The 8,777-nt window shown below is 34.4% G+C and overlaps 1 pseudogene; it reads left to right on the plus strand.

Moving 5' to 3' along the window:
- Positions 1–8,291: 8,291 nt before the first annotated feature.
- On the plus strand, positions 8,292–8,406 carry LOC112486128 (annotated as a pseudogene).
- The last annotated feature ends 371 nt before the right edge of the window (positions 8,407–8,777 follow it).

An 8,777-nucleotide genomic window follows, 5' to 3' on the forward strand; every position in this document is an offset into this window, starting at 1 on the left:
TACATTAAATAGGAGTGAGAGGAGGGGAGCACTCTAAATATCTTTGGAAAGAGAAGAGTTTAAATAAATTAGGGTATATCCAAAGTGGATACACCAAAGCCTTAAAAATGATGATGCAGATTATGAAACAATATTTCAGATATATTTATGATTGATTATGTTTAAAAAAAACAAACAGCTTACCTCAACATGTGTGTATATATGTGCATTGAAAGGATAAAACCCAAAATACTAGCAGTGATTTTCTCTAGGTTATGAGGTTATTTCTCTAGGTTATGAGATTCTTTTTTCATATTCACCAGATTTTCTAATTTATGTATATTGAACAGAGAATATTTACCCAAAGTAAAAATTAACATGACTGTTTTAATAGAATGTGGTACAAGCTATTATAAAGATAATTCAGACCGATGTTAAGAGAAAGACATGGCTTCCCAAATTAGTGACATGCTGAATCTTCAAGGATATATAGCAGTTAGCCCGAGTTAAAGAAAAAAGAGCTTTGTAAGATGAGGGAAAGCCTTGAAGGAATGTGACAGCTGGACCCAATCAAAGGATGAGTAGTTCATAAGCTGCAGAAACAGCACTTAAATAAAAAATAAATGTGTCTGTTAGATTTTGAAATAGAAGAATTCGATTTTGACCTAAGCTTGAGTAGTTTTGGTGAAAAGATGAAGTCAGAAGCCAGATGGTTACAAGTGGAGGAATGAATGAGAGGTGAGAAAGTGTCGATGAAGGTAAACACTAATTTAAGAAGTGCTGGTATAACAATGAAAAAAGAAAGAGGTAACAGGGAATTGGATATCAGGTTAAGAGAAGGTTTTAATTTCTAAGATGGGACAGCTAAAGGATGTTAATAGCGGAAAGAGCCAATATAGATGGAGAAGGTTGATTTAAAAAGAAAAAAAATGTAGGGTGTAAATAATAGTCTAATTGGGGATAATGAGGGGAATCAAGAACAGGAGTGGAAGGCTGAGCAGGCAGGCCAAGTGGCATCTCAGGAAATCATCCCTTAGTTTAAAACTACAAAACCAATTCACAGGAGGAAAAATAACTTCACTTTCTTAGAAGATAGAACCAGTGAGTTGCTGAAGGAAGAAGAACCCAGAAAACAGTACAATCAGAAAATTTGACAGAAACAAAACAGACTCACCTCTGAGTGTCAAGAATCATCCTGTGAAATTTCTATAACTTCGCCTGAAAAGACATTACAGTATTAGAAAAAGTATAAAGATACAAACTAAATGCTTGAGCAGATGAGAGGTACGTTAAGGAGTACAAACAAGATTTGGACTTTTCGCCAAGAAAAAAAAACAAAGATTATTGAGAAATATATTTTATGTTAGTGGCTTCTAGTCTTCTTGAATTATGAAAATCTTTTTTAATATCAAAAATGTTTGATAATATACATGATAGTGTTGGAACATTTAATAATTATTGATTGGGAAAATACATTATGACAAAAAGTAATCACAAATTGAATCGTTTTTTAAAATTAACTTGCACCTTATTAATCTCAGCAGTATCTACCTACTTTTGGTATATGTGTATTTATGGGTGGTATCATATGGTTAGCCTACCAGAGACAAAGTTTGGGTTTACATATGGAATTACAGCTCTCTTGCAATAATTCTGAATTACCAACCACCACCCCTACCTTCTCAGAAATCTTCAGATCACATTTGAGAACCACTGTCCTAATATATAAAACCCTGAATTGGATAAATAACATTTCATCACCTAATACCTAAAAGCTAGAATTAAAATGTGAACTTGAAAGAAGTATATTTAGAACATAAGTAATCTTCTGGAAGATTTGCAAACATTAACATTACCTCAGAGACAATTTAAAATAAAAAATACAAAGTGTTTCCAAAATGTTTATATGTCACTGGATGACATTTCTGTAATAAATTTTAAAGAAAAATTGTTTTTTCAGAGACCACAACCTTTGTGCGGACATCAAGGGGAACAACTGGGCTCTGCTATGATACTTCTTGATGCTACTGAGCCAAATAAACTGTAAGTCCTGTCAATGTTAATTCTCATATTTGTATCCTGATCAGGCATAATACAGAGGCACACATATGCTCAAAATATTCTTGAAGAGCAAATGAATGAACGAATCAATCTATCAATCAGTGAAAGCAAGGGATGGAAATTGAAAGAAAAAAAACCCAGTTCTAGGACTCAATAATTTCACCATCTCACAGATAATTTAAAATATAGAAACTATTTAATGCAAGGTTCTAAGAATAAGTTTCACCTGAATTTCCAGAAAAGATTATAGAGAAGTGTGAAACAGAGAATGATTTAGATTCATTTTTTCATGACAAAAATGCATTTTGCAATCTGCATGTATACAATCTCACTAAGTTTATTTTCCAGAAAAGCCCAGCCAGTTGGCCATTTTGCTCTTCCTTTTAGCACATCTGTACTGGTCCATTTAATTTCCATGTGCAATCTGCCGTTGAATCCAGTGAACTTCCTACTGACCACAATCTCCGTAACTTACTCTACAAGCTTCTGGACTAGCCATTTCAAGAAGGAAGAGCAGATGAACAAAATAATTGTAATCTGCATGAACAATCTGTTTTCTGGCAAAGTCTGCTTTTGTCATTAGATAAGAATATTAATGTGACCATTTTAGTCAATCAATCAATAGACTAATAAAATTCTAAAAATTTAGTAAGCTGTGATAGGAAAATAAATTCATATTTACATTCTTCCTTTTAAAATGAAAAAAAAAAGCTCTACTTAGTTTATTGTTTAGTTTAATTTAGTTTAGTTTAGTTTAGTTTAGTTTAGTTTAGTTTAGTTTTGTTTTGTTTTGTTTTAAAGAAGACTGTACAGAGCCCGGTTTCTGGCTGTGGATCTTTTACTAGCTGTGTGGTCTTGATTAAATTATCTTCCTCTGTCCCTCAGATTCCTCTTTGACAATACATGAGGTTGAGCTGGACTATCTTTAATGTCTCTATAAATTCAAAAACTTTAATGTCTCTATAAGCTCAAAAACTTCAATGTCTCTCCAGTTCTTGAGAAATTTCCTTCTCTTCTATATTGTTTTCTATATCAAGAAAAGAAAATGATGAATTTCTAATTGTCTTTGGTTTACCAAAGACATCAGCCAGAACATCTTCTCATTCATTAACTAAGCCCGTAAAATATTCCTGAACTGCTCCTGGAATTAACATCTTTCCACATTCTGAAATATAAAGACAAGATTGGAATCGCTATAGCCCTATCATTTTAGATTCATGTTTAGAAAAAAGCTAATTCACTCATTAATTTAACATATAATTAAGTGGATGTCAGAATTAGCAAGCCCTAGAAGCACAAAGACACCTAGAGCTACCCACAAATATCTTAGAATTAGAATAGGGGTGACAGGTACCTCAACATTTATAGTTCACTGTGATAATTTCTAGGATGGAGCAAACCATACACAGTTTAGTTATGCATTACATTGTGATCATTTATGTCTTTCCTCCACTATATTCTAAGCTCTATGAGGACAGGGATCTAGATTTTTCTTGTCACTCAAAAAAAAAATGATTGGTTCTCAAAAAATATCTGTTGAGTGAACAAAAGAATAAATGAATGGCCAAGTAATAGGGATATAAAAGAAATGAAAACTCTGCTAGGAAACAGATATAATGAAGGGCATGGTTAGAGGCTACATTCTGGAAGTCCTAATTTGTCTCCTTGTCAGTCATTATTGTTTCATTATATTGAAGACATAAAGAATAAAACTCATATACTTCCACTTCTCTTATTCGTTCCAAAACACATTTTTGACATTTTAAAGCCAGGATATTTGTTTAAAAAATGGAGAATTTTCTATATGGAATTCAATGTCTAGGACCTATGAATTTATGTAAATGAAAATAAACAGTCTAGATGGTAATCACCATCACTTTCAATTTTGGTTTATTTATGTGACATTTGCTGGGTTCATTAACACCGAAAAAGAATAAAACATCAAATTAAAAACCACTTTAGATTTATTGCTATGAATTTTTGTATTTGCTAGTAGCTAATAGCACAGATTCTGAAAACAGATCCATTCTCTCCAGATAATGAGGCCTTCAGCAAGTTACTTAACCCCTTTCTGCCTCAGTTTCCTCATTTGAGATATAAAGACAATAATATTACTTCGTGGAATTATTATGAACAATAAATGAGTTAACATGTGTAAAACTCTTAGAAACAGTGCCTGTCACATAGTAAGCTCTAAGTAAGCGTTTGCTAAATACATAAAATCAGTATATCATCAGACTACTCCAATGAAAAGACAATGCATGATAAAGACAATTCTTTTAGAATTATGTTGGTGAAATTTTCATAGAAGGCTGTAGATTCAGAATAACCCAAAATTAAAATAAAAGGGTTGAACAGAGAACTTAAAAAGGAAAAAAAACTTTTAGAACATGCTCAGATGAGCTGACACAAGACAGAATTGCTTCCATTTTCTCATTTGAAAAATTCTCCTCAGGGGAAAGTGATGACTTGAAGTTAAAAAGGATATTAACAATAATATTATTTTTAAAAGAGCATAAAGATGATTTTTAAAACTATTAGGTTTCACAAAATTCAGTAAAAAGGAGTAAATACCTATTTGGTGTGCATTCTTAAAGTTTGAAAATAATACGTAAAGAACATACATTATAGTACTGGTCTCTAAACCTGACCATGTGTCACAATTATCAGGGGAGCTTTGTCAAAATTGACACCCTGGAGATTGTGATTCAAGAGGCCTGGGGTAGAGTCTAGGTATATATATATTTTTTTAATTCTCCCAGTGATTTCCAAGTACAGCCAGGTCAGAATGCATGAACACTTGCTGTGGAGAGGTCTCTAGTAGTGTGACTGAATTATCCTTACCTCCTGCAACCTTGTTACCAACAACAACATCAAAAACCGTCAACATCAGACAGGATGAAGTCATGAGACAGGAGCACATGATGCCTGACCAACCCAAGGGTCTGAAATGGACAGCAAAAAATGAACCATAAATCTCATAATAAATTAACCTACATTCAGGTTTAAACGTCAAATACAAAATCGCAATAAAGAAGTGAGATGAAAAATGCCTTCATAGCTGAAAATATTTCCTAGATTTGTTTTACCACCAGACATATAGCCCACTGGGTGATGCAGGTGTCTGCAAGCTGACGGTCCCACTCTAATACCTTGGACTACCTCTAGAGCATCACGTTCTAAACTGAAACTGTGTTCTAAGAGGGAGTTTGACTAGGCTAATTTTCAGTAAGCATGCACCAGTATGGCCCGTTTGTTAAAATACTGGACGCTTTAGTGCCAGTTGGTAAATAGCTGCTACTTAGAGCCTTCTGTTATTTCAGACCCTCGCACAGAACCTCATCCCCTTCTCAAACCAAGAAGTTAATGCCAGGCATAGTTAGGTCTCCATTCTGATGGGCTGTACCTGTGCCAGCTGTATTGTTAATATTTTTTAAATGGAAATATCAGAAAGCTACTAACCAGGATTGGTAATTGCCTGAAAAATATTATCAGAGGAAGAACCTGTGGAAGGTGAGCCTGGAAAGAAGACTTGAGATGGGATGGGGATAAGAGGAATCTGAGCGCTGCCCTCAAATACATGAACGGACTTGTGTGGGAAATAAATTAGATTTATTCCGCGTAGTTCCAGTGGGAGAAATTATGCACAATGATTGGAAGTTACAATGAAGGTGATGTCAATTCTATACAAGGAAGAACTTTTGAATGCTGGTGTTCTCCAACAATGGAACTGGCTTTGTGAGAACAGTGAGCTTCCTGAAGAGGCACAGGAAGGAAGCAATGACTCTGAGAAGAGTGTTGCGGCTGCAACTGCTTCTGCCCCAGGTGGTGAACTAGAGAGTTCAGCTGGTCCCAAATATGCATGTTCATCTGAATCCTCTGTGAAACCATTTTTAAAATAAACTATTTGTAAAAGAAGTATTAGGTTCACAGCAAAATTGAGTTAAAAATACTCAATAGGATATCCATATACTCCCTGCCCCACATACACACAGCCTTTCCTACTATCAACATCTTGCACCAGAGTGGTACATTTGTTACAATCTGCATTAATACATCGTTATCACCTGAAGTCTGTAGTTTAGAAGTCTGTAGACATTAGAGTTTACTCTTGATGTACATTCTATGGGTTTTGACAAATATATAATAACATATGTCCACCATTATCAATGGAATTTCAAATCTACTAAATCAGTATTATTTGGCATTGGAGCTTGGGAATCAGCAGTTAGAGTTCTTCGCATGATGTTGACACACAGCTAGTTTTGGAAATCTGCATTCGATGATCTGTAAGTTTCTTTCCAACATTCAGATTCTACAATTCTATCCACTAAAACTCACAATAACTTTTTTTAAAGGAGTACATGGCTCTTGAAACCGGACCAGAGCTTAGAAGAGAATCTGTGGAGTGGAGTGGAGATATATATATATATATATATATATATATCATGCAAGCGCTACGCTAGATCCCTGTAATTCTTATAAGAAGTCTGTAAGGTAATTGTTAATATATATTCCCATTTAATAGAAAACAAACTGAGGTTCAGACAGGTTAGGTAAGCTGACAAAAGTCACAGAGCCAGTAAAAGGCAGAGCTGGGATTCAAATAGATTTGATTGACACTATTCCCCTTACACCTCACAACTGAACCCTGACCCATTCCCTGAGTCAAGAGAAAGGCAAAGCAATTACCTAGAGCTGTACTTGGACCACTCCCCTGGGATGTGGAAATAAATTGTAGTGGTTATTAAGAGCACACACCTTTGAGTCAAACCTGGATTCAAAGCTGGGTCTACCACTAACTAAATATATAATCTTGGGGAAATTATCGAACATCTTTAGCTTGATTTCCTATCTATAAAATGAGGCTGATAATATTGCAATATCTAATTCCTGGGGTTACCATGAGTATCGTATAAAATGCTCTATGTGAAATAATTAAGATTCACCTGATATTTAATGTATGCACTCATCTTATTATTAATCCTTCCTTGGGTAATATATGGTCTAAATGGGCCACATGCCAACTGAATGCAAAAAGAACCTTTTCTGATTGATGGGGGCATAGACAGCATAAGCTGATTTATAGGGTTAGTTTGATGGGGCAGAAAAAATGTAACTCATTTAAACTCTTCTTACAGATCACTTTTTTAAAACGCTTCTTTTTTAGACCATTAATTTTTAAGACAAACCAATACGTTGTTTAGGGATACATAATTAGGTGATAACACTACAGTGAAAACAAGGACACGAACAGCTTGCTATCTTTGTCAGGACACTTACCTGCAGGAGGAAGGAAGAGGGTTAGATTAGGTGGGACCATTGAGATAGGTGCCAATATATGTCCTGTTTCGTGACTTTACTGTTTTTTTTTTTTAATATACTGATGTTTGTTCTTTATATAAGACTTTGTTTTATAATTCATGAAAGTAAATTAGTGTTTATCCAGAAAAATTAAGGCATTTATCAAAGAAGTATATATCTAACAGTAGTTATTTCTAGTTTTTCCCACGATTGACAAAAAAAAATCTAGTGGAAAATTGTCTGTTATGGTCATTGTTATTTTCCTTAGAATACTTCCGTATCAGCATTGTGACATTATATAAGTGCTGATTAGTTCAAACTTTCATTCTTGAGATATTCAGGAAAATTCTTTTAAGAATTCAGCTGGCATTATGTCAGAAAAGACCATTCTCCATGGGTGGCTACTCTAAGTCTTTCTGCTGGTCATATCTTGATTGACAACTGATTCTTTGCTAATTAGCACATTATGTCAAATGGGTTTTTATTGGTGAAACTAATAACTGTTTATTTGTATGATGCAGGCTAAAAATTTTCTCCCATTGGTGCAATTAATGGCATTCAAAGAATATGGATTGTCTAGAGTTGTTAAAGATCTGTCCACTTTTGCATGCACAAGAAAGGAGAGCATCCTGTTCCCTTAGAAGATGGAACCTAATTCTAATACATGCTATACCCAGTCATTAATTTGATGACATGAGACTGACTATAGGCAGAAACATGCCAACGTGTACTCTGAAACATGAAAACATGAAAGAACAGATTACTGGGACTTCATGGAGCCTACAGATAAGTTCATAAATGGTTTCATACCTGCTTGCTAATGAATATTTGTTGAATACATATTTGAATACATAGCAAAATTTAACCTGAGACATGTATTCATTATAACCTGGTAGTGAGGTTGTGGGAAAGAAGCTAACCATTGCCACCTCAAATATCTTTTCTGAGTCTACAGCCATGCTACCCTGAACAAGCCTGATCCCATCTGATCTCGGAAACTAAGCAGGGTTGGGCCTAGTACTTGGATGGGAGACCACCTAGGAAGACCAGATGCTATAGGCATAAAAAACAAAACAATAAGGGATCGTAAACTGACAAGATCCTTGCAATCTGTGAGGTTAACCAAGAGTTGCCTCACCTTAAAAAAAATAATAATAATAAATAAATAAATAGATAGATAGATAGATAGATAAATAAATAACTATCTTTTCTGACTCCTGTTATCTATCAAAAAGAAAGAACCTGAAGGTTTTGCATGACTAACAAAACTCAAGTTGGTTCACAACAGGGTCTTCTCCTTTTTATTGACCTTTTTCTGAAATTATTGACATTTTGTAAATTGAGTGAGTTATTCCACAAACAGAAAATAAATCAAAATACTCAGTAGAAAGATAAGTAAAAGACACATGCAGGCATTTCACCAAATAAATTAA

Source organism: Pteropus alecto, unplaced genomic scaffold (assembly GCF_000325575.1).
Source record: "Pteropus alecto unplaced genomic scaffold, ASM32557v1 scaffold338, whole genome shotgun sequence".
NCBI classification, from domain to species: domain Eukaryota; kingdom Metazoa; phylum Chordata; class Mammalia; order Chiroptera; family Pteropodidae; genus Pteropus; species Pteropus alecto.